The sequence below is a fragment of the Balaenoptera acutorostrata genome, chromosome 4, assembly GCF_949987535.1.
Source record: "Balaenoptera acutorostrata chromosome 4, mBalAcu1.1, whole genome shotgun sequence".
Taxonomy (NCBI): Eukaryota; Metazoa; Chordata; class Mammalia; order Artiodactyla; family Balaenopteridae; genus Balaenoptera; species Balaenoptera acutorostrata.
The window spans coordinates 61,242,940-61,269,642 of NC_080067.1; the positions used below are offsets into that span (position 1 = coordinate 61,242,940).

General features: G+C 41.5%; 1 protein-coding gene and 1 long non-coding RNA gene across 8 annotated transcripts in view; one reads left to right on the plus strand and one right to left on the minus strand.

Moving 5' to 3' along the window:
* The window catches only part of TBL1XR1 (TBL1X/Y related 1), a 177,616-nt gene extending 160,780 nt beyond the window's left edge, over positions 1-16,836 (minus strand). For 3 of the 7 annotated variants that reach the window (XM_057545056.1, XM_057545058.1, XM_057545057.1), the window contains exon 1: positions 16,441-16,836. The gene's annotated coding sequence lies outside the window, so the exon portion shown is untranslated. Of the gene's footprint in view, positions 1-15,626; positions 15,767-16,440 lie in introns of those variants that run through there. The other 4 variants (XM_007173542.2, XM_057545059.1, XM_057545054.1 and 1 more) reach the window with 3 other exon arrangements.
* Positions 16,101-26,703, plus strand: part of LOC103007533 (uncharacterized) — a 118,617-nt gene continuing 108,014 nt past the window's right edge. Inside the window, exon 1 of the long non-coding RNA XR_450258.3 lies at positions 16,101-16,161. This is a non-coding gene — a long non-coding RNA (uncharacterized LOC103007533). The remainder of the gene's footprint in view (positions 16,162-26,703) is intronic.

Sequence of the window (26,703 nt, forward strand, 5' to 3'; positions counted from 1 at the left end):
AACTCATTTTGAGAAAACAAATTCATTTGAATACCGATATTAGCCAGAGACAGAGTTCATAAAATTACAATTGCTACCACATGAGGGACCTCAATTTTTCGTTAAAAAAAATGGATCTGTATTTGAAAAGGTTGGGAACCACAGAGCAAAAAAACCCAAAAAAGTGCCAGTTCTGGTTAAAGGAAAATTTCATGTGACAATCCATGGTGGATTAAAGGCACAACCTCCCCAACTATAAATGGACACACATTTTGTGAGGGGTGAAACAGGCGGGGGAGGCAGGAGGGGAAGAGGCTGTCTGCCCAGAGCTCCCATCTTCACTCAATTCTCATTCCCCCCACTCCCACCAAGTACTTGGGACAGCCATAGTTTTTATATGGCCTATGGCCATGGTGGGCACCTTCCCAAATCAAACTTGCCAGTGCTTCAAGAATTTTCCAAATGAAAAAGAGAAAGAGGTAGTCCTTACTCTACAGCAGGAGAAAACAGGACAAAAACTGGCAATGGCAAGTTATATTTTCCTCCTGGTAAAGAAAGCAAATCTATTATGAGAAAATGAAACGAATCTACAAACAAACAAACAAAAAAAGCAAGGTTGTTAGCAAAGATTTCTGGTAGCTTTCAAATGCGTCTGGTTCTAGCTGTCCCCTAAAGCCCGGCTGGCTCAATGTTTTTCCACATAATTGAGTTATTCAATCCATTTTGGATTCCATATACCAATAAATCTCCCTTTTTGGCTTAAGCTAGTCTGAACTGGGTATCTATCGTACAACTAAAAGAGCTCTGAGTCATCTACCAACCTTGGGAAGCTGACCATGATTACTCAAGACAGAATATCACAGGTAAATGTAACTAAAGGTAAATTACAAAATCTCCTGAACCTGCACAAAACTTAAACAGGGGTATCTAGCCCTCATCGTTTTTCTTGAATGAAATATGTATGTTAAAGTGAAGTACTAACCTACTAAAATCTAACATTTATTATTAACACATGCACATACTCAAATTGGTTCATCAATTATCCACCTATATTTTTTTTTTCTGATTCAAACACCATCTATAAGTATGTTCCTCCAAGAAAAGTAGACAGCACTCACATATGTACCTGGGCTTCCAAACGTAGATACCAAGGTATCAATAGTAAAGCCTCTTCCAACACTCCCCTAAATGCTGACCTTTTAATGAATTATTTCCAGTATTCTACTAAGGACAAACTAATTTAAGCCTATCAGTTGGTCATGAAAACATTCCTGAGAAAACAATTCACTCAAATATTTACTGAACACCTACCAGGTCCTGTTTTAGGTCCCGAGTGACAAGACAGAGCCCATCCCTGTTCTCAAGGAGTTTAAATTACAGAGGTGACTTAAAAAAAAATAAATCAACAATTAAGGCTATCAGAGAGAGAGATAAGTGCTATGTGACAGAAAATGGCTAGAGACTGGGGAGCTACTTCACTGTGACCCCTCTATGTGACCTCTCTGAGGTGGTGGCATTGGAACTGAAATCTGAATGACATAAAAGAATTAGCCATATGACAATCTCAGGGCAAAGCCTGAGGCAAAGAGCAAAGCAATTAAGGCATTGAGACAGGAACAAGCTTGTTCTGTGGGTGTGGAGCTTGTATGGCTGGGCACAGTGAACAAGGGGAAGGGTGCCGTGAAATAGGATACATTTTGTGAGGTGGCCAAAAGGCAGATCATGTGGTGGTGGGACCCTCACAGGCTAAGGAAAAACATTTGGATTTTATACTGAGTGTGATGGAAAACCCACAGAGAAAAGGGAAGGAAACTAACACTTATTACATATGCCTACAAAATAGTATATACAAATGTTTCTGCCATGCATTCTGTAATACCATATATGCATTCCTGTAAATTATACCATGTGTATTTACCACAATATTTATCAAAAGATCATTAGTATGCTGTTATGCACAATCTCAAAAAAAAAAAAAAAGCCACTTTTCCTGTTACTACCAGTTCTCACTTATAGGAAGTCACTTCTACATTTATTTGTCAGACCAAATGAACCAACCAACCAATGTTATCTACTAGCAAAACATACATGAAGAAAACGCAAGAAAGGCAAATGAGACTAGATAAAATAAGGCAGCCAGCTATTCACAAGAGTATATGATCCCAAAAAGGGAACAAACCAAGTAGAGAAGCAAGAAATTAGAAAACATACCTAATACAACAAGCAAAGAACATAGGGATATGAAAGATTAGTTATCGACTTAAACAAAAGTACTCTCAGGCAGACAAGTAAGCAAAGGGTAAAAAAACGCAAAAGCTTATTCTAAGATAAATTCTCTGTTCATTCCATTTAATAGTACCTTGCCAGTTTCAACAACGTTCAGAAGAAAGTGAAAATGTTAATCTTTTAAATGTACTATCCTTGGTAATTTTTTAAATCTGCTGATGAATTTTAAACTTTTATGTATTAACTACAAATATTTCTTGAAACACCACTGTAGTTCAAAGCTTAAAACTGAAAATCTTATCTTCCCTGGTTTCCAGAAAGCAACTCAACTATCTCCCTCTGACAAAAGGATCATCTTTTATACCTCAATAAAGCTGGGGGTGGGGGAGGAAGGAGGGGGTCACTTTGGAAGGCTCCAAATGATAACAAAATCACAGCTACTAAGACCACTTATCTCCAACCTCCACTCCAAACACCCAATACCTCAGATTATCCTGGATATTTTCAATAGTAGCTAGAAGTAGAGGATGTTGCCTCAGCTCTGACCCTCCTCTATCTTCCACCTCTGTCTCATCATGACTTAATATCATTAAACGAAAATGTAACGCCACTGCCAGCCTACACTCAATAGCAGCGACTCAGAAAGTATAGGATATCCCCATGCTAAAATGTGGGTAGCTACAGATCAGGAGAAGAGGAGGTCAGAATTAAGACCCAATCTGGGCCACAGAATCACTTGTACAGCAATGGCTGGTTTAAAGAGACAAAGGGCATGGAGTGTGCATCTCCTCTAAGCCCTAAGGGAAGGCCACGGTCAAAGGGGAGAGCACCAGTAGATGCACAGACTGAACACACATGCTAAGATCAAGAACCAGGAGCCAACCAAGAAAGGCATTATCAGTATCAGGTAATTAGGAAAAAAAAAGACCAAGGGGGAATAAACTAGAAGAAGTGCATGAGTATCAGAACACACGGACAAGTCCACACAACACCCCAAAATCAAGTTTAATTGCTAATGTCAGGACAAGGTCTTTGTTTCTTTTAACCCAGGTTTTGAACATATTCATTGTCTCTACAGACACCAAAAACAGGATGCTAGGTTATCAAGCAGACCCTCACATGCCTTACAGTAAGAAGATGAATCCAAGGGTTAATGAATTTGTGAAAATGGAAGGATCCCTTTTCTACTTTTGTATATTTGAATTACCCTCAAAGAAGTAAGGGTCTATACTAGGAAACCTGTACCTCATTCAGAGAGCCTCAAGGATTCAACTCAATATGAATGCAAAGTCTACAGCGTGCCAGGAATTGGACCAGATGCTGAGGATAAAGATGGGTGAAATGCAACTGTCCTCAAGGAAGGCCCTGCCTATTGAGACAGAGTCAACAAATAACAATCAAGTAGAGGTCTGTGCTAGAAACAGATGACCAGTGGACATAGGCCAAAATGTTAATTTAAAGATGTCATAGAAAGATGCTTAACATTCAATCAAATCGTGTAACTTCAGACAGCCAATACGTTAAGGTATGTGTGTTAGTTTTCAAATAGTACAAAACAATTATCCAAATTTCTTTCCTAAAGAAACTTAGTATGATGGTTATTCCTTTGTTAATAATTACTGCTCTTTATGAGAGACATCCAGGGTTCTTAATCCAGAGCTGTTTGCAGATTACCCCTCCGAAAAAGTCATTTATATTCACATTTATTAGCACGCAAAATTCCTCATCCTTTGTATGTATACTTTACAAAATTTGGGGCATTAGAACTTCAGAATCCTAACAGAGCCTCAGAATACTACCTAAAGACATTAGCACCAATAAATGTAACTTACCTATGCCCTATCATTCAGAATAATACCTTGTTTTTAATTTTGAGTACTAATTCTAAATCCATAAAGACCACACTCCTCTGAACCAGTCTTTTCTAAATCCAGTGAATAATGAAATCATTATTACCTGTAAAATAACAGAATCAGTTTACAAGTTTATAGAAGCATGTTTATAAATGAAAGAGTATAGAAAATGAGTGTGTACCACATATTAAAACAAGCATAATTTCCTGAAAACTTACTTCAGTATTTTTACACATATACATACCCTATGTTATGTCATATGTATTTCTTAGTGAAAGTCCAATTCAAAATTTTCAGAATGTGTATTTGAAATGATCATCCAAGCAGTGTCCACTGAGAGCCAGAACAGTGCTGGATCTCCCAGAAACTGCAGAAAAGGAAAAGCGATTCCATTCCAAAAAGCAAAAAGGCTTTTCTTTTTTTAAAAGGTAATAATTTTTTTTTCTTGAAACATCTTATCAAGATGTGACCAAATTCAACACAAAACATCACTGTAAAACAACATATGTATCAGAGACACAGCAAAGCTCCACAGTACACATCCTCACTTTAGAGTGAGCAACAAAAGCTCAGTCGTCAAATGCAGTTGTAGCCCTCTGAATTGGGAATGTTAACCATCCCATTCTCTGCAGTTGCCACAGAAAGCCATGATAGTTTGCAGGAGCAGTGTCACTTTTCTGCCTCTCTCCTCAGCTGTTGCTGCTGCAGCTAACAAAAGCACCAAGTAGTAGCATTTATTGAGTACTTCCTATGTGCTGGCCCTATGACAACTGCCTTCCATGCATTCACATTTCAATCCTCACAACTGCTCTACAGAGAAAAATTCCCATTTGTCAGAGTGGAAACCAACTGGAGTGGTTACACAATTTCCCAAAGCCATACAACTGATAAGCTGGGGTGACAGGATTCAAATTAGGTTCGCCTGGCTCCAGACGCTGAGCTCTTTGCCACAGTAACACCCTACAGGAAGACTTTACTGCCAAAGGTCAGACACAGACCCTACTTAGCCCTCTAATCACTGAAGAGAGAGGCACTGCCCTCAGGAAAGGCTAGCGTCAGGTCTGTGCAGCAGAATTAGATGCACAGAAACAGGCGCGCTCTCTCCCGGAGGTTGTTCTAGTTTAAGTTGAAAACTTAAGTTACAAGTGACACAATTACAAGTGACACCAACTGCAACCCAAAATGGAATCAAAATCTAATATATCTGTCTCCTTGAAGTCAATAACACATACATTCAAATTCACAAGTCATGTTAGGATGCATGCAGTATCAGAATCTACAGTTCCATGAATCCCATTATACCAAAGACTACCATAATTATTGAAATTAACTACTAAACTATGAGAACCCCCATTTTCACCCAATTTCCAAACCCTTGGCAAAACAACACTTTTGAAATCAGGCAACACCTATTTACTTCTTAACAACCAACATCGCTTTTTAAAGTTTGCATTGAGTTAATTTCTAATTATCAACCTTGAATATAACTCAAAAATCATCAGTTCACTATCACTAAATAATTCCACTGGTCTGATGACCCACTCATGATACAGAAACAACACGTTTTAATCATATTCAGTGGCTCTAATTCTGCCAACAAATCTGAGAAATAAAAATAAGTGTTTGCAAAACTATACACAGTGCCAGCTCTTTAAGAACTGGCTGGAAAGCACGGGAGAAATTTACATAGTTTTCTCTCTTCTTTTGACTGTCCAAAGCGAAAGAACTAGAAAGATTAAGAATTCTTAATGATTGCTCTTTCACAATCATTACTTTTTTTGAAATGGTAATACTAACATCGTAAGATTCAAACAATTCAAAAGATTATACGCGAAAATAAATTTTTCCCACATCTGGCCACAGGATCTCCCCACCTCAACTCCACCCCCCAAACCACTGTTACTGGTCTCCTGTGTATCTTCCTGGAGTCACCTTAAGCATATAAACATACATACACAAACATATACACACACACTCCATCCCGTGTGTCCTCCTTTCCATTCCTCCCCCTCTTTTTGTGCTAAAATGGCAGAAGACTATATAAGATCTTCTGCCTCCATTTTTTTTCATTTAAATGTATCTTTGAGAAGATCCTATAAATACTAACAAGAAAGTCATAAACACCAAATCTAAACAAAACCTGTAAAGAAACAATTTACACAAAACATCTTTCACCAGATGTTAAAACTGGTGACCTCTGCTGGCAGGACATATGGAAGCCCAAGTAAGAAGTAATCCCCTTGAGGGTCTGTGAGTTTTTGCACAAGAATACAAAACTATTTCCCTGATACAGAAACAGACTTCACTCCTAACCCCAGTCTAGGATCTCACAAATGTATATTGCTTACTAAGGAAAACACAGAAAGGTGATTTAGGGAAATCCATCACTTTAGTGGGTGAAAAAATTTTAAGTACATAGGGTATTACATTTTAAAATAAAAAGATGCCCAAAAAATCGCTATAACTACAAACAGCATCTAAAAATTCACACACGTATGATAAATTTTATCCCATAAAAGAACAATTATACGGAAAAAGAAAAAAATATTAAGGAAATTCATTCATTATCTATTCCCATTACTTCACTTCAGAAACCCAAAGCAGATGACCCAATTGCCTTACACCGTCAGTTAATGACACCTGATAGCCACAAAATAGAAATAGAACAAAATAAGTATGCAGTCTACCCAATTAGCCTTTTTTTTTTTTCCAATTAGCCTTTTTAAGTTAAGGGGAAAGCATAAAACACTTCTTCCTAACCCATAAGCTGTGTTCTATTAACAGTTGAAGGTAACCACCAAAATATGCTATTAACTAAACTTTTCTGACGAGGTGTTTGCTTACACTAATGTCAAGTAGTTCCTATTATTCTATAAAGTGTAGATTTTCAGGCCTTAAATACGCTAAGAAAATTTAGAACTCTCTCAAAAAAAAAAATCACAAAATCAAATGACAAAAATCTCAGAATTTTAATACAGGAACTGACTGTATAAGTACTGATAGAATGAAAGAGCAAAATTTAGGTAGCATTTCATCTGATCCTCTTACACATTTCTAGAAGCTAAATGACTTTACCCATGTAACTATGGCTTTGCAAAACATGGCAAAAATTCATTTGCTTAATACTGAATTCACATTAAAATGCTAGCCACCATTCAAGTAGATAAGCAGTAAGAACAAAAACACAAACATCCACTTAACAATCAAGTCGTTGCCTACTCACCTATGGTCAACTAATCTATGACAAAGGAGACAAGGATATACAATGGAGAAAAGACAGTCTCTTCAGTAAGTGGTGCTGGGAGAACTGGTCAGCTACATGTAAAAGGATGAAATTAGAACACTCCCTAACACCATACACAAAAATAAACTCAAAATGGATTAAAGACCTAAATGTAAGGTCAGACATTATAAAACTCTTAGAGGAAAACATAGGCAGAACACTCTGACATAAATCACAGCAAGATCCTTTTTGACCCACCTCCTAGGGAAATGGAAATAAAAACAAAAATAAACAAATGGGACCTAATGAAACTTAAAAGTTTTTGCACAGCAAAGGAAACTACAAACAAGACAAAAAGACAACCCTCAGAATGGGAGAAAATATTTGCAAACGAATCAACGGACAAAGGATTAATCTCCAAAATATATAAACAGCTCATGCAGCTCAATATTAAAAAACCAAACAACCCAATCCAAAAATGGGCAGAAGACCTAAATAGACATTTCTCCAAAGAAGACATACAGATGTCCTAGAGGCGCATGAAAAGATGCTCAAAATCACTAATTATTAGAGAAATACAAATCAAAACTACAATGAGGTATCACCTCACACCAGTTAGAATGGGCATCATCAGAAAATCTACAAACAACAAATGCTGGAGAGGGTGTGGAGAAAAGGGAACCCTCTTGCACTGTTGGTGGGAATGTAAATTGATACAGCCATCATGGAGAACAGTATAGAGGTTCCTCAAAAAACTAAAAATAGAATTACCATATGACCCAGCAGTCCCACTACTGGGCATATACCCAGAGAAAACCACAATTCAAAAAGACACATGCACCCCCAATGTTCACTGCAGCACTATTTACAATAGCCACAACATGGAAGCAACCTAAATGCCCATTGACAGACGAATGGATAAAGAAAATGTGGTACATATGTACAATGGAATATTACTCAGCCATAAAAAGGAACAAAACTGGGTCATTTGTAGAGACGTGGATGGATCTAGAGACTGTCATAGAATGAAGTAAATCAGGAAGAGAAAAACAAATATCGTATGTTAACGCATATATGTAGAACCTAGAAAAATGGTACAGATGAACCAGTTTGCAGGGCAGAAATTGAGACACAGATGCAGAGAACAAATGTATGGACACCACGGGGGGAAGTGGCAGGGGGTGGTGGTGGTGGTGTGATGAATTGGGAGATTGGGATTGACATGTACACACTGATGTGTATAAAATGGATAACTAATAAGAACCTGCTGTATAAAAAAGTAAAATTAAAAAAAAAAACCAATCAAGTCGCTGATCACCTAGTTATGATGCCTATCATTCAGTGTGCTAAAAAAGACACAATGCGGGAGGGAGGGAGGGAGGGAAGAGAGGAAAGCACTGGTACCAACTTTGATCTCAGACAAAATAAAGATACCAAGATGTAGGTTGATATCTAGTTCTTAGAAAGTAAAAATTCTTCACTCTGTTTAAGTAGTTAAAAATGTAAAACATCTCCTTTGTTTAAAAAAAATGTTTGAGAGTCCAGAGTGCAATTTCACATAAAGAAGAATATAAAAAAGACAATGACCATCTCTGACCCTTGGCCCCCCATGTTTTCTTCTGTATTTTAAATTCTACCTCCTGAAAGAAACTTTCAATAGATAAAAGGAAAACAGGTGGCAAACTTCCCAGTTTAAACATTCAATACTTATTCTTCCTCATTCATTCCTCAAACTGTTCATTTTGCATAGATGTCTTACTTAATCTGGACACTCTTTATGCTTACTGAAATTTAATTTTTGATCTTTCAGCATGACCCTTATAGTTTGATTGTACTATTTCTGAGTTATGAATCTAAGCTCTCATAAAGCAGGGTAACATCCAACTCATTTTGTTTGACACTGAAACCCTCATATTTTAAAACTCTAAATATTAAAAATTTCAAAAAGACATAATACCAAAATAGCTGCCTTCAGAATAAATTACCCAGGTTGTTTGGCACATCTTTACCACAAAAAACTATTAAAGAGGGACTTCCCTGGTGGTCCAGTGGTTAAGACTCCCCACTTCCTCTGCAGGTGGCACAGGTTCGATCCCTGCTCAGGGAACTAAGATCCCCCGTGCCACGTGCCCACCCCCAAAAAAAAACAAACTATTGAAGAGAGATAGTTACAACGACATTCTTCTGGTAGACTAAACCCACTGACACTACATGACAGATACATGTTAATACATTCATAGTAATGGCTCAAATGGGACTCCAATGTGGTCAGAATGCTGTCACACATACTGAGAGCTAAAAACATAATCTTATTTAGACATACTACTAAGAAAATAACAAGCAAAAAAACCCTGAGGATTAAAAAAATAAAATCCAAAATCTTAAGTTTCATAACAACTAACACAAATATAACCAGATAAAGCAAACTTAGTGTGACATGATTCCCAACTAGACTAGGTTTTTCACCAGGACTGTGGCTACTATTCCAGGATTAAGAGAATAAAACTATCCATTTCCATTTCACTCTAAATGTTGACTAGATATTTTTTTCCCCTTCCTTGTCAACACTGCCAACATGAAAATTCAAATTAATGGTTAAATGTGACTATAGTACAACTAAACTTTGAAAGTCTAACTCAAAGAGAAGCTTCTGCCACATCAACAAGAGTGAAACAGGACTGTCACTGTTACTTTAACATGGGCCCTTGTAGAAGCAATCCATTTTATTACGAAGATAGTATAATACAAAAGTCAAGAGTTTTGCTACGTACTATAAGGAAAGTGGCCCTTTCCTTCAAGAAATGTAACATTTGGTTGAGGCGATGTGACACATACTCACAAAACGATAAATAATTATGGAGTTTGTGATACTCATTAAATGCGATGAAATCTCAAAGAAATATCTTGAGTCAGGACAGCCAGAAAAAACTTCATGAAAGTGGGATTGAAACTAGGCTATTAAAAGGATAAAGGGAAGGAACAGCATGCACAAAGGCAGAGGAGTAATGAGTATGACAAAACTGCAGTATTCGATAGGCAGGCAAGAATCCCAGTTGGAGAAGAGTGGGAAATACGGCTGAATAGGTTTTAGAATGGAGCCTTAAAAGCCAGACTTGAAGCAGATGAACTACGTCCAGCTGCCAAAGGGAAGCCATTATGGGTTCTTCAGCAGGGGAACTGACGTCATGAAACCAGTATTTAAATAAATTACACTGTTGGTGATTAGAGAAGACAGAATGGAGAAGAAGATATCAAGCAACCTACTTGAAAAGTAATGCAATAACCCAGAAACCTAAAACCATTCATTCATTCTCTCCCTCACTCACTGAGAAAACAGACTGCTAGTTAAGAACACTGGCCTAGGGACTTCCCTGGCGGTCCAGTGGTTAACAATCCACCTTTCAATGCAGGGGACGTGGGTTCGATCCCTGGTCGGGGAACTAAGATCCCACATGCCGAGGGGCAACTAAGCCCTCACGTGTGCGTGCGCGCACGCACTCTAGAGTCTGCGCGTGCCACAACTAGAGAGAAGCCTGTGCGCCGCAACAGAAGACCCCGCACGCCGCAACTAAGACCCGATGCAGTCAAATAAATAAAAATTTAAATAAATAAGAACACTGGCCTAGAAGTCAGACACACTGGACCTAAACCCCTCTCTGCACCCCTTACTACCTGAGCCTTGGTCTCCATGCTGTTAGTAATCAGGATAGCAGTCGCTTAGATTGTCACAAGTACCTGTCAAAGCACCTTCGTAATCCTGACACATAGAACTCTAGAAGTCGTTAACATTACCGCTGAATTAAGAACGATAAAAAATGGGAAGGGAAAATAAGACAAGATTCAAAGGTATTTCAGAGGAACACAACCTCCAAGCAGAACCGTCTTGACAGCAGCTGAAAATGTAGAACAAGAACACAGATGAAAGGTTGAAGCTGGAGAAAACAATAACCTACTTAAAAAGTAATCACTCCAATTTTAAAAAGCAGATCCTAGGTACTGCCAGATCCAGCCTTGAACAATAAAATCCCTTTTTATTTAAAAAGAGTAAGAAAATGTTTCAAATGCTGCAAGCAGATTTAAAAAGTCCAAGCCCAAGTGACAGAAGAACGGCAACAAAGACACACAGAAGACCCACCACTACCTACACCAAGCATGGAACTTGGTATTGTTTCCACTTAGTGTTGAAATCCAACCTAGGGCTTTCCTGGTGGCGCAGTGGTTAAGAATCTGCCTGCCAATGCTGGGGACACAGGTTCGAGCCCTGGTCCAGGAAGATCCCACACGCTGCAGAGCAACTAAGCCTGTGAGCCACAACTACTGAGCCAGCGTGCCACAACTACTGAAGCCCACATGCCTAGAGCCCATGCTCCACAACAAGACAAGCCACTACGATGAGAAGCCCACGCACTGCGACGAAGAGTTACCCCCACTCTCCACAACTAGAGAAAGCCCACGCGCAGCAACGAAGACCCAATGCAGCCAAAAATAAATAAATAAATAAATTTTTAAAATAAAATGAAATAAAACCCAACCTAATTCTTCAAGTAAGCCTTAAATCACAACTTCAGAAGTAAATAAATTATGCCAAGCTTATTTCGACTATTTTGCCCCAAAATTCAGGAAATAAAACTGCCAAATACATTCTATGACATTATGCCCCTACTTAAAAAACAAGCAAATAAAATGTAATACAAAGAAACAAACTTCAAATCCAAACCCATTATCATCCTCAACAACTCACATTTTCATGATGCTTGTTTGTCAGCTACTGTTCTCAGCAACTTACACAAACGATGTTTTTCATTATAGTTTGATTTACAACGTTGTGCTAATAATTTCTGCTGTACAGCCAAGTGACTCAGTTATACACATATATACATTCTTTTTATATATATATTTTTTCCATTATGGTTTACCCCCAGGGGATTGGCTATAGTTCCCTGTGCTATACACTAGGACCTTGCTGTTTACCCATTCTAAATGTAATAGTTTACATCTACCAAATCCAAACTCCCAGTCCATCCCTCTCCCTCCCCCGCACCACCTTGGCAACCGCAAGTCTGTTCTCTATGCCTGTTGAGTCTCTTTGTTTTGTAGATAGGTTCACTTGTACTGCATTTCAGATTCCACATATAAGTGATATCATATGGTACTTGTCTTTTTCTTTCTGACTTACTTCACTTAGTACGATAATCTCTAGCTGCATCACACATACAACTCTCTTAATCCTCTCAACTCTTTGAAGCTGACCGTCCCATTACACAGAGGAGAAAACTGAGACAGAGCGGAGTTACTCCCCCAAGGTGACATAATTAGTAAGGGATGGTGCCTGAGTTTGAAGCTGCGCAGTTCACCTTGAGAACCCCTGATAGAATCAGTATGCTGCACGAAAAGACTTTTATGATTTTTCTTACACGAGTTTTCAGAAATACGTGAGACACTCTTATTTGCTTTTCCTTCTTAACTAATTGTAGGTATGGAACCACGTTTCCTTATTTCTGCTGGCAGCATGTGGAGAGGCTATGTCACCGCTGTGAATCTAAAGGTAGGAAATACAGCAGCGGACAAGAAGATGGCATCTTATTAAACAGTTCTAGAGAGTTAAGACAATGGTATTTGAGCCCTATGAATTTCATTTATCCATGCAATCACTTGACCCAGTTAGTAGAGCTCCCAAGTACAGAATTATAAGTTTGATTGGAAACACTAGTTTTTGCAAGGATATCTAAAGACTGACGAAACAGCTGAAACTTTGGCACAGCTACAGTCATCTAGAAAGAACATGGACTAGGGCTCAGACAGACCGAGGTTTAAATCCTAGGGCATCATTTGATCCTTTTGTGGCCTTGAACAAGCGAATTAACTTATCTTGACCTTGCTGTTTCATCATCCACAAAAAGAGCCCAATACTACCCACCTCAGGATTAGCCTGGGATATAAATGACATAGAAAGCACCTCACACCTTTTCTATAGTATAGCCCAAGCAGAGTCCCTTTCCTTGGACTCTTGCAAACAGGACAGTTAACTGTACTCTTAGGGAGTCCAATCCCAGAGGAAGTGAACAGCAAACCTCTCCAGCATAAGCTCTCTCACACAGGTTTTTTTTTTAAATTCAAGTATCTATTGGTGATAGAGCAGGAGATACCACCATGGGGTCTCCAAACCAGACTATACTCTTACCAATTCTTTACTACACAGCCCTGGGGTCTTAGCCCTTCTGTACTATTGGGATGTATAATGTCTCAATGTTAGCTGCTTTCTCTTTTTGCATGCCAGTGACTTAAACTATAAACATCATTTGAAATGAGTCAAATTTCATGTACTAGAAAAATACAAAGTCCCAGACAGCGCCAACATTTCTGCCATCTCTCTCTCCCCGACTTACTACTATTCACATTCTTCTCAATTCTTTTTATACAAATAACACAGAAAATGAACAAACCCAACAAATTACTTCTTCATCAAAATGTGTCAAGTCAGAAATTCTTTGTAGTAATAACTGCTGTAGTATATTGGAGAAGAACTCCTTTATTAGCTACTCATTTGACAAGGTCGTACTTATATTTCATTGTTATATATGAACAGATGTATTCGTTCAACAGGTTGTCATTTAAAAGGTCCATTAGTCACATCTCTTTTTATCAGTAACCCCTAATGTTTATAGTAAGCTTCTGCCCTTTCTGCATATTAGCTTGAAACTCTCCCAGTAGAAAGGAAGCAGTTACTTCTCGTTCTCTCGATAGGCATGTATCATGGTAATCGTGATAAATCTTATGGTGTGAACACAGGTAACAAAGATTCCTGAACACACGTAAAAACGTTATTAAAATATTTGCCTCTTTGAAGCAACCAGTGAAAAAATACAACCTTCACAAAGGGCCAATCCATTTACCACTGGTATCTCCCATATTAATAACAAAAGCTGGTACACGTTGAAATAAAAACATCTTATAAACTAATGGTGAGCTCTGCAACAATTTTTATGCCATTAATAAGTACCTTAATTAAGTTCCTTAACAGTAAGAAAAACTTTTTCCACGTACATATTGTTTTCATCCCCCATACAGTTTAGTATTTTGCTCTCTAGGTCTGATTCTAACAACTCAAATGACAAAAAATAGTAGTTACTTATGGACTTAATGGTTGGGATTACATATATCACATGGTGCATAACAGCAGAACTGGGAGAAAAAATTCATATTCCAAAGAAGCAGGAAAACCTCGATTTAAGAGCAAAAAGTATAAACACGAATCACTCGCCTAACCACTTTCAGGCATATTTTCTTTCTGCTGTTCCTCCTCCACAGGTAAACGCTAACTATTTCTAGAACGCGCTCAAGGATAATTTCCGAGGCTTGCTTGCCATGAATTCCCATGATACAACTCAGCACACACACAGTTTTCATGGAGACAAAGGTGCCCTATTTCCCTAGACTACAAACTTATTAAAATGGTGAGAACATACAGTTCCAGGAAGTCAAGATTACTAAAATACACCAATGCAGCATGGGTCTTATTTAACAAAAAATGAAAATAAACCACACTGGGAAAACCAAAAAGTCACTCACTCTATCTTCAACGTGTAACCAGGATATTTATTACAATTTTTTTTAAGGTAAGTAGATGAAAACACCACCAGGGCCTTATATTATCCAACCTGATAAAGGAGTCTTTAGGGAAAAAAAAGGGGGAAAGAGAAACGATTACTTAATTATATGAGGGAGGGAGAATCAAACCATTCAGACTAAAAATAACCCACATTTCACCCACCAAATTTTATTAACAAGCTTGTTGAGATCAGCATAAGGGTCTTGTTCAGAAAACAAGAAAGCCAAAAGTCAACTTCCCTCTGTCAACTATAATCACATAGGTACTAAAACTCTTCACCCTGATGCCCACAGAGTCCACGGTTTAAAGTAAACTCCAGACACTGAGGAAAAAACCTAGTTTTTAACTAGATTCCAACACTTTTGCCATTTGTAATCACCAATTTATTTTCGAGAATATTATTAGATAACCTAACAACGGGAGCGTCTTTTAAGAGCCATTACAACCCAAATTTTACATGAAACACACCATTTTCACAACCTAAATTTATTTTCGGTTGCCACTGCAAAGTGCTGCCTGTTTCAGCAAATTAGGAACTTCCAAAAATACTGAACACGCTAACACACGCATGGCTTCCCTCAAGCTGCCATTTCAGATTAATATTTCACTTATAAAAGTCTGCTTCTGTTCAAAAAGTGACATCGGTTGCAATGAGGAAGTTACCGATAAACCACTCTCACAACGTGGCCTTTACACTGTCAGAAAATAATGTGACTCTGAGCCACCCAAAACTTACCAGGAAGCTGGCAATAACTTTGCCAATTCTACACTTCTGAACCCAACTTCAAAGAGGCTCTATCAAATACCTCCTCAAGACGATAAAAAGCACTAAGTTACAAATAAACACGTCCCGGAGCGCGGGCGCGCGCCCCTCCCCCGCCCGCGCCCGCGCCCGCGCCCCCGCCCCCGCCCCCGCCCCCGCCCCCGCCCGGGACGCGCGGCCCTAACAGCCGCCCGCAGCCCCCAGCACGCCGGCCAGGGTCGCCGCGCCGGGCCCGGGGCCGCGCCGCGGTAGGGGAGCGGATTTCCATTGCTGCCTGAGGTTTAACAAAATAACGTGCACCGAAGAGATCCCTCTCCCCTGCTAAAAATAGGCTATAAAGGAGTCGGCCTCATGATGGCTCCTTGATTCAATTTGCTGCAAATTCTTTCCTGAAAGCCTCCCGCACATACACACACACACACACACAAAATGGGGGTGTAAATGCAAGAAGGGTGGAAGGGGGGAGAAGGCCGAGATGCACATTTTCGGGGACAACAACATAATAAGGGTGAGGATCCCCCGGGACCAGGAAAGGGTAGGGGGTGGGCAGGCACGTGAGCATTTCAAAGAAGCCTGAGAGCAAAAAGGGGGGATGGGGCACCCTAAATGCCTTCCCTCCCCTCCCCCGCCAAACCCCCAGCTCCCCGAAGGGCCAAGTTGAAAAATGCATGTTCCACTTGCGCCCATCCCCCCCCCGGCGGCCCGGCGCCCCCCGGCCGCCTCCGCCCGCGCCCCCCGCCCAGGCCCGCGGCCGCCCCAACCCCGGGGTCCGGCCCCCGGCGCTTACCTGGAAACCGTGGCCTCCAACGCCGCTCCCCCCTCCCGGGAATGGAGACACAAGGAAATTCCCCTCCTCGCCGCCGCCGCCACCTCCAACCACCCCCAAAATAACCCCTCCGGGGGGTGAGAGGCAATTATAACCCCGGCGAGCGGAGGGCGCGGGGGATGGGCGCCGGGCGGGCGGGGGCGGGGAGCGCGGCGCGGGTCCCCAGGTGGCGAGCGGAGGTGCTCCCGCCGCGGGGGGAGGGGCGGGGGCGCACGCGGCCGGCGGCGGGGGGAGGCGGCGCGCGGGGGAAGGGCGCGAGCGGGGAGAGGAATTGAGGCAGAAGGTAAAAGCTGTTACTAAGGGAAAGAGCCAAACGGTTCGGAGCAGCCAACGGCTCAGACACTCAACACTGGGGAGAGAGGAATGGGGACCAGCCAGGCACAAATGAGCTCGCGAGGCCCGCGGCGGCGGCGGCGGCGGCGGCGGCCGCGCAGCAAAACAAACCCAAGCGGCCTGCGCCGGGCGGGCGGGCGGGCGGGCGCGCGGGGGAGGGGCCGGCGGGGGAGGGGCGCCGCGGACGCGGGGAGGAGGTGGCGGCGGCGGCGCGGCGCGGGGGGAGGGGGGCACCGCCGGCCCCGCTCCTCTCCCTCCCGCCCGCCGCGGCGGCGCTGGGGGCTGGGTGGGCGCGGCGCAGGCTTTTAAAAAGAAAGACAGACCTGCAGGCGCTCCGAGGTGTCGCCGGGCCCCCGGCCGCCCCGCCCCCACCGCCGTGCGCGGCCGGGTGCGGGGCAGCCTGGGTGTTGGCTGCGCGGCCCCAGGCCCGGTGGGGGCGGGAAGGCTTGCGCCGCCTCGGGTGGGGAAACGCCGGTTAGCTTTTCTGGGGAGGCCGGCGGGCCTCCCGCGTGTTCGGGGGCGGCCTGGCCCCGCGGGCACCCGGGCTGCGCGGCGCGGCCGGCGGGCCACACGCACGCGGTGAGCATGTGAGGGGAGCGCGGCGCAGGCATCATATGGACGTTTGTTTGTGAAAAGATCTGCACGCACCTTTGTGTGCGTAAATACATATGTTTCTCGGAAGCGTACCTGGAAAGGTGCTTTATCTGTAATAAGCGATATTCAAAATGTAATCCAGAGCACGGGATCTGTGGAGAAAACACACACAAGAAAAGGGTTTTGATACTAAACACAAAGCTGTAATTGAAGTGTTTATGCCCAAATGTACTGTGAATTAAACATATGGTGGTATTTATCGTCTGGTGGGTCTGTTTGAAAGGTTTGGTCGATCAGTTCTCGTTTCACAAAAATAAAATAATGTACCTAAATGTTTACTAAACATATATACCTCTACGGCAGCAAAGACAGTAGAAGTATATCCACTTTGTGTACTTCTTGCATGTGTGTAGCACATCAAGGCGGTTTATAGAGTGTAACTTAGATGAGTGATAATGTGACAATATGATGAGTGCAGCGGGTTGTTTTTAAAAAGGGAGGCACCTCACAGTTTTTGAAACAAATGTGTTCATCTAAGGTCCTCAAAAAGCAGGTCTTGGAGCCTTCTCAGACCTTTGTATAAGCCTAGGGTAAAGAAAGCAGCTTACCCTTTTAATTTTAAGATTTGGCCTCAAAGAAACCTTTTTGTTGTTATTTTCAGTTATTGCTGTCTTCAAAGTAAAATAACATTTTTTGCAGCCTTTTTAGGTAAGGGGTTGTGCTTTCATACTTTTGTACTTTCACAACAATATCTGGAAATCGGTGTAGTCATTATTTTGAAGCAATAGCCTTTTCCTCTCAATATAAGAGACCTAAATTTTCACACCAAAAAAAAAGTTCATTAGAAGTAACTTTTACACGTCTGGACTCCGGGTGGCCTAATAAGCTCAGTGATGAGACAGGTGCTTTTTTTGGCCAAGGTCAAAGGCTCTTGCCCCTGATGAGCTCTTGGAGGAGGGTGGGGAGGAGCAGCTGAAGGCCTTTCCAGACCTTTGGGGGGCGGGGGCAGGAGGGGCAGGAAAACCATCAGAGGAAAGGGAGTGAGATTGGAAACTCCCTCTGAACCACCAGAAAGAGAGTTCAAAGCATCTCGGTGGTTTGTCCTTAGAGCTATTTTCATATATGAAAGAGGGAATGTTAGAATAAACAATGTCACCTGATGGGAATTTAGATAACTGCAGGTTTCCAAAACACTGTGTTGAGTGTACAGGGAAACAGCACAAAGAGAGCTAGTTTTGCATTTCAGTAAGATTCTAAAGCTTAGGCTTATTTACTGGAGAACCTTTGCAAAGATGCTTTCCAGAAGCACTGAGAATATAATATCTTCTTTTTTTTTCAATATTTTTAGTGACATACGTATGTATGTCACTAAGCATAATTCTCTCTTCAATTAGTAAGCTATCTCAGTACAGCTAGGGTTCATTATCTGAGCCACCCAATGAAACACATCTATTGGCCTAGCTTGTTTTTGAAGTTTCACATTGTGCCACCACTGTGCGTGGGTCCTGTCCATAAAATCAAACCACTCATCCAGTGAATGAGGACTACCCAACTACACCGTTTCTTAATACGGTCATCTCCAAACCTGGGACCCCAGACTTATCTTCCTTCAAAATGACCTCATTCCCTCCCTCAGGTTCATGGGGTCCCGGGCTTCTAGCCTGAAATTCTTATACCCTACACCAAGATGCCTCCTTTCCTAACAGAAATTCCTAAATCGTTATTATCACAATGATAATAATAATACATGCATTTGTTTACAAGGTATTTCTGTGCATAATTGACTTCATTTGAATATCATAATAAAAGTCACCTAAGGGGACCTGTGCCATAAGCTTGTTCCTGTAAAGTGAACTTCCTCCGCTGTGCTCACTGAAGACAGACTTGAAGCACCCTTCGGACAAAAACAGTACCAAATGCGGAAAAGCCTTGATTCTCTCAGCGAAGGGGTTTTAAAGGAGGCCATATTTTGATCACTTTGATTTCTATATTCCAGAACCTATCTGATATGACATTGTGGCTTCAACATGAAATACTCAGATAAAAGAGCCACCATACAAAGGTCACATGTATTGTTACTCTGCCCACTAGTCATTCCAACACATCCAGTATACCAGATCAGAGGCCTCACCAAAATGCAAGCAATAATTAGGCACAAGAGTGAGGTAACAACCAGTTTCCAGTACTTTGTCCTAATCTAAAAGCCGTCCTTATGTTTTGAATATAAATGTTAATATGTTTCTAGAAAGGAGAAATTACTGTTACTAAGAAATTTTAAAGCAAAGAGGCACATTATGAAGAAAGTTCTCTTGAACTTTCTAGCTAACTTCTCAAGGAAGAGAAACTTCTTACCAGTAACTGTTACCAGAAGTTACATGTGTATTATAAAATGACTAAACAAATCTTGACTTGTTTTATTTCAGTAATATTACACCCAGGGGATGTGGGATGGCAAGATAGCCTATACCTTTGCAACTTTTATCACTCAGGAAATAGAACACTTTAAAATTAAGGTGGTTTAATCCCAGACCTCAGGATCTCATTACTGTATTTTTAAAGTCACCGTGATGTTTTAAGTTGTATATATTAGCTGATCTATGTAATTAAAATATTCAAAACAAACTTAATAGCATGAAAATGGTATTTGATACCAAAAATATTATCTTGGCACTGTAACTCTCTTTCGTATTGTTACTCACCCATGAAATCAGTGGCTTTATGTCTGCAGCATTTACCCCCAAGCTTCTTGCTGGCACCCTGTGACATGTTTCTGTTTCATTTTGACTCCGTTTGTGCAATTCTTTGTCTGTGGTTCTTCCAGCTATCAGCTTTTGCCACCCACACTGATACACATCTCAGCCACACATCTCAAGATCTCAGCACACAAGCTCCTTTTCTCCATCTGTGCTTAGCATGCGACGTGTGACCTTTCCTCATCAGCGTGAACCTTGTCACAGTTTTCCATGACTCTGTGACCCGATTTCATTATAACAATGAACTTTACTTGGGAGTCTTCATTTAAATTACAAAAGCAACACACAACCATCTTGCAAGTATTTATGCCTCTCAGATAATGGAAATAGCAGGTTGTATCCTGCCTTTGTGATTAGTCAGAATAGAAAACCAGCCACACACAGAGCTTACTGCTGTACCAATCACTTACTTATACTGACCAGCCATGTTCTTCCTCAAGCAGTGCTCAAGGCCTCACATTATGTTGATGGTTTTGCTGTTCATTCATTCAACAAACTTTTCCTGAATGCTTAGCGTACCAGGCACTGTTCAAGAAGCTGTTTACAGTAAACCAAACACAGCCCCTACTCGCATGGAATTTATGGTCTAGTCCAGTCAGGTGGGGGTTAGGAGGACAGACAGACTTTCAAAAAATATGTCTGCATCAGGCTATCGTTTGACTTCTGTAACAAAGACAATATAAAAAATGGCTTAAACAAAATAAAAGCTTATTCTCTAACATAGCCATTCAAATGTAAGCATTCCAGAACGGATAAGGTATCAAGGACCCAGATTGTTCTACTAGCTCGACACGTATCTCCTCCCTAGTGGTCTAAGGTGGCTTTTCTAGCTCCCGCAATCACATTCAAATTCCAGCCACTGGGCCAGAAAGAAGGACAAATAGAGGACTCGTCCTGGCAGTTGTTCTTATCACTTCTACTCGTACTTAACTGGCCAGAACTTGGGCATATGACCATACCTAGCTGCTAGTAAGTCAGGTAAATAACAGGTACCAAGCTTAAGTAAAATAAGGTGGGGAGAGGGTTGGGAGCATATGTTAGTTTAGATAGGGCTTTTAGAAGAGGCTGCTCAGTTAAGGTGATCTGTGAGCAGGAAACGAAATGAAGTTGCGGGGGTGAGTGGCAAATATCAGAAGAAGAAGGCAGAGGGAATGTCAAATACAAAAGAGCAGAGGCAAAAGCAAGCGTGCTGTATTCTAGGAATAAAAATGATGCCAGTTGACTGGCACAAAGTCAGCCAAGGAGTGGCGGGAGAGCCAGGGACCACATGTGAAGGCCTTTTTCTTTTCATGAGATGGAAATCCATTGAAAGGTTTTGAGTGGAGAAGTGACTTGACGTGACTTCTGTTTTACTATGCAGAGTGTTAAGGGCAATAGTGCGACAGTGGAAAGGGGACAACTAGTTAGGGGCTAGTGCAGAAATCCCAATGAGAGGTTGGCAGCATGGAGGATGGTGGCAAGAGCTGGTTAAAAGAAGCTAAACTCTGTGTACGTTTTAAACAAGGATCAGGAAATATATTTGTGGCATGCGAGAGAAACACAAGACTCAAAGATGCTGCTGAGATTTTAGACCAAGCAAGTAGAAGAATGGAATGTCCATTTATCAAGATGGGAGAGTCTGGGAGAGGAGAAAGTTTATGAGGGAAAAATCAAGAGTTTTGTTTGAGTTTGATGTGACAATCAGACATCCCCATGAAGATGTCAAATAGGGAGCCAGATATACATATCTGGTGTTCAGAGGAGGTATCAGAGCTGAAAATATAACGTTGGGACTCATCAGTTAAGTAAGGATATTTGAAATCACAGATCTGGATACAAGTGGCTGGAGAGTGAGTGTAGGTAAAGAAGAGTTCTCTATTACCTTCAGCTGTCTCCTGCCCCAAATGTCTCCCCTGCTCTTGATGAGCTCAGAAGCCTAAACATATTTTATCACGGGTGGATATCAGGTGACATTCTATCTGTGCAAGGACATTGATGGAAAGAAACCATGGGTCATATTAATGGCTACCAGTTATTGAAGCTTATTGCTTGTTACCAAGCACTTTTATCTTTGCTGTCCCTAATTTTCTCAAAAACCTGTAGAGGTAAATAATACTGTTATCTCAGTTTGACTCATGAGGAAGCTAAAGTAACAAGACCAAATAGCTTATCTAAGTTCACGTGGCAAATGGCAAAACAAGAATTTGCACTCGAGGCTGTCTGAGAGCCTTGTCTGCTTTTCCACTGAGTGCAACTAAGCAGGTCAAGGCAAGAAAGTGCAAGTGTTTGCTGCAAAGTCCTTCCATGAATGGAGGAGAGAAATGCAAAGTGGAAAAAAGGAGAAACTGCTTCAGGGGAGGAACCACATCTTAATCTCATTTATATGACCCACATCTCCTAGATCAGAATCTCAAAAAATGCTTATTGAATGCAGTGGTTATAATCAACCACCTGCATTCAGTCACTTGCACTCTGAGCTATTAGCGCATCTACACAAGGAAGAAAGGATTACACGAGGAAGACCTTCGCCCCACTCACTCCATACCTCTCACCACCTCCAGTGCTCCCACGTGGCAATTTGGGTGTGGCATGTTCTCAAAGACAGCTTTTGTGGGCAAAGAAGGCAATATGTTGTAATTCAGTTTTATTTACTACAAATTTGAAAACCTAGTTTTCCTTTAAGCTTTCAAGCTCCATATCTAAGTCTCTCTTTTAAGTGAATGCTTACAATCTGGTTAATTAAATTCCTTTGAATTATTAAACTTCATTTATACATTTAATGTATTCAATCTTCTTTTTAAAATACTTCATTGCTCAACAAACAAAAGAATCACAAGTAATGCTCATAAATATGATAAACTAATTATAAAATATGATGAATCTTAAGTTCTTTTGAATATAACAAAAATACAGATTTAATAAAATTCTCATATCTTTTCACTGGAGATCACAAATCTAAATCAATTACAGAGCTCACATAGATGGTTTAAATTGGCATCACAAGGACAACCTGTCAGGCATTCTAAAAACGTCAAATTATCTTAAGCATCACAAATGTTTAAAACACCAAATACAAATATGCACAAGTTATTTCTAAGCATAGAATAAAAAATTTACTTTAGTAGACTTAAAAAGTTTAAGTGCATAAGCTTTAAGTAAGTATTGATATACTTATCTCTTTATTTAACTTTATGCTTTACTGAGGCTAAAAGAAACATGCTTTAAATAAAAAATTCTACTGGCCCAGGTGACTTAGGGTAAGTGGCTAATTGTCCTGAGAGGTCTGGCTGGAGATGCAGACATCGGAGTGGTATTTCTCACAGCTGATAAGACATACTGAACCCTCCTTAATACCGCCAATGGGAACCCCAAATTCTTGCCTTCAGGTGGGTAGTGGTCTTGCCACCGTTCCTGCTCGCAGATTCTGGCTGAACCTACTTCTTCCAAGTGATTGGTATTTGTACCCCTAATGCTAGATTGCTGACACACCTAGCTGACTGAATTCAACCAATTTATAAACTATTTCATTTTATTCTGAATTGTTTGTATTTTTTTCTTCTCTGATGGGACTACAATTCCTACAGAAATTAACTGTGCACATTCTCATGTCTGTGGCTGGCTCTGCAGTTCTGAACACACACACACACACACACACACACACACACACACACACACCCTTATTATGGCCACTGGAAAGTGAGCAGACTTCACTTTATAAGAATACGCCAAATGCCCTTATGTTAAGATTTCTTAAATTGTGTTCCACTCATCATGGGCACATAGCCTGCACTTTGGGGAATAAAAGGTTCAACATTAAAGAAGTCTGGGAAATCTCACATGTTAAATCCACCTTCTGGAGATTTGCAATGTTCGTTAGCATATTAAAGACTGAGAAACCTTGCAGTATGAAAATCTTATAAACCCTTTGAACCCCCTTTTTAAAGACATACCTTTCAAAATCTTGCAAAGCTAGCATTCTGTGGAACGCATTTGGTAAATTGTGTTCAAATTTGGTAAAATGTCTTTAATTCTTGATCTTTTATTTTTCTACTTTTTGGAGATCAAAGCTTAGATATACAACTAAATGGGCTTCCTAATACTTCCCTTCCCCTAAACTTATCCCACCCAGCCACAGACAGAACTGAACAGTCACAGCCCTTCCCCACAGGGGAAACTGCTCTCCCAGGGGCAAAGGGCGAGGGAAATTATGTGTCCCGTGGCAAGTCCCCTCCAATATGAGAGGGGAAGTCACTGAGCACCTGTGCTCACTTCCTTCCGACACTCTTGAAAGTCACTGTCCTTTGCAGAGACTCAGAGAACTCCTCATGGGGCACAGGACCTCCCTCCCCTTCTACAGCTTTTGATGTTGTGATCTTCCTTGAGCAACACAAAGGACAGACTGTGTATGCCAGTACCCAGGTTATTATTGAATCAAATAAAATGAACTTGATTTTAGACACATTTAGTGATAGGTATAACCACCACAGGCCTAGCGTAGAGGTCAGAGGAACTGGGTTCTAGATGCAGCTCTATCCGAGTTGTGTGTAATCTTAGACAAAGCAACAACCAGCTCAGAAACTCAGCTTCCTCATGAATAAAGTAGGGAGCACATTAACAAGATTGCTCCAAAGCGGCCAGTTCTGCATGGCCACACCACATCACCCTGCTCACCGGCAGGCCCACAGCCCATCTCCATCACTCAGTCAACATCTATCGGTGACTGCCATGTGCCAGCTATTTCACAGGGCTGTCGCATGCCTCTAATGAAATAGTGTTTGTGAAAGCAGATCACAGTCTCCTTTCAAAAGCAAGGTATTTTTAGTCATTATTCTGCATAATAAAAGGTATAAAGAATAAGAGCTATGGGAAGCCTCTTAAACACATTTCACCTGTTTCTCGAAGTCTTGCCTACCCCCCCCCCCCGGGGGTGGCCTGACTGACTGAGAGCAGAAGTCACTTTGAGCAACAGCCAGAGGAAGTAGAGACCTGGGCCAAGACCAGCTCATGACACAGCTAACCTCAGAACATCAAATAGTAGTAAGAGCGAGCATGTTATTGAGTACTTACCATGTGTTAGGCCTTTTGTTCAAAACCATTTGATGCAGATTAACATTTAATCCTCGCCATAGCCAGATGAATGAGGAACTATTATTATCCCCTGTCCACAGATGAGGAAACCAAATCACAGGCTGATTAAGTGACTTGCCTGAGGTTCCCTAGCTAGTAAATGTCAGAGCTGGATTTTCATCTAGGCAGGTGAGTTCATACTCTTAACCACTACTCCACACAGCAAGCAGATCTGAGCCTGGCAGGGGCAGGGGTGGGGACAGAACTGCTGCAACCAGAGAGCATTCTGGGTCACAAGCCAGCCCGGAGGTCCTGGGAGGCCTCTCTTAGGACCACAGGTGTTAGAACCCGAGGAAGTCTCAAGGAGCAGACCTCTTCACTACTCTAGCAGGGGATGCATGAGACCCTCGGTCTCCAGAAGCTCCTGGCTGGCAGAAACCCTTGCCCCCAGGCGTTGAGAACTGGGGCACCCACAGCCTGAGGAAGGGTAGCTCCAGACCATAGCGCGAGGTGGAAGCCAGGGGGAGGGGGCAGGAGGAAAGGAAGAGTACAAGCAGACTACAGTCCTCCCTCCAACTGGGAAAAGGCAGCCAGGTCAATGGGTTTGCCTTTGGGCAGGAGGATTAGCTCTCTTGAGTAAGTACACCTGGAGCTGAGAGCTGGGCCAGGCTTCCTTCTAATGAGGAATCAGAGAGGAGTTATAGAGGAGTGAACGCAGAGAAAGGGACCTGGCGCGCTCGGAAGCTGGGGGGCAAACTTTTACTGTAAAGGGCTAGACAGTAACTATTTTAGGCTTTGCGGGCCATGTTCTTCTTTGTTTTGTTTGTTTTTTCCTCCAACCTTTTAAAAAGTATAAACCATTCCTAGCTCCAGGCTGCTGCTGGATTTGGTCTGCGGGTTATAGTTTGCCAACTCCAGATCTAAAGAAATCATTGGTAAACCTCACCATTTTACCTGAGTCTGACCCTGCCCTCCTCTCCAAAACTGGCCATTTACCTCAAACTAGGGCCCTCCAAGGAGTTGGAGGATCACTGTGATGAGGAAAAGGGCGTGATGTTCCGACTCTGGTGATGCATCTTGAAATCTGAGTGAGGTATGTTCCACTGAGGTGCTACAGGACTAACTCTTTTTGGCAACCCGAAAGTTTGCTCTGGGGATTATCATGCCATGCACAGCTGCACACATGAGCAACTCTGCAAGACTTATGTTTCGTGCCACATTCCATTTGGGAACTGATGCCCAAGACAATATTGCAGAGCAATGATACTCAGTATTACTCTATTTCAGGGAAAGTGGAGTAGCAAACTTTTCTCTCAGTACCCAAAAATGGAATGTCCCAATGTCTTTGAGAAGAGCCTGACCTCAGCAGGAAGAAACTGTACCTTTAAGTAAACTTGACTTTCAGTCATAATGCCTCCTTTGAAGAGCCCAGATATGCAATAAGGAAGCTCAGCTGTAAAAAAAAAAAAAAGCAGCTTTACATATTTTGCTTTTAGAG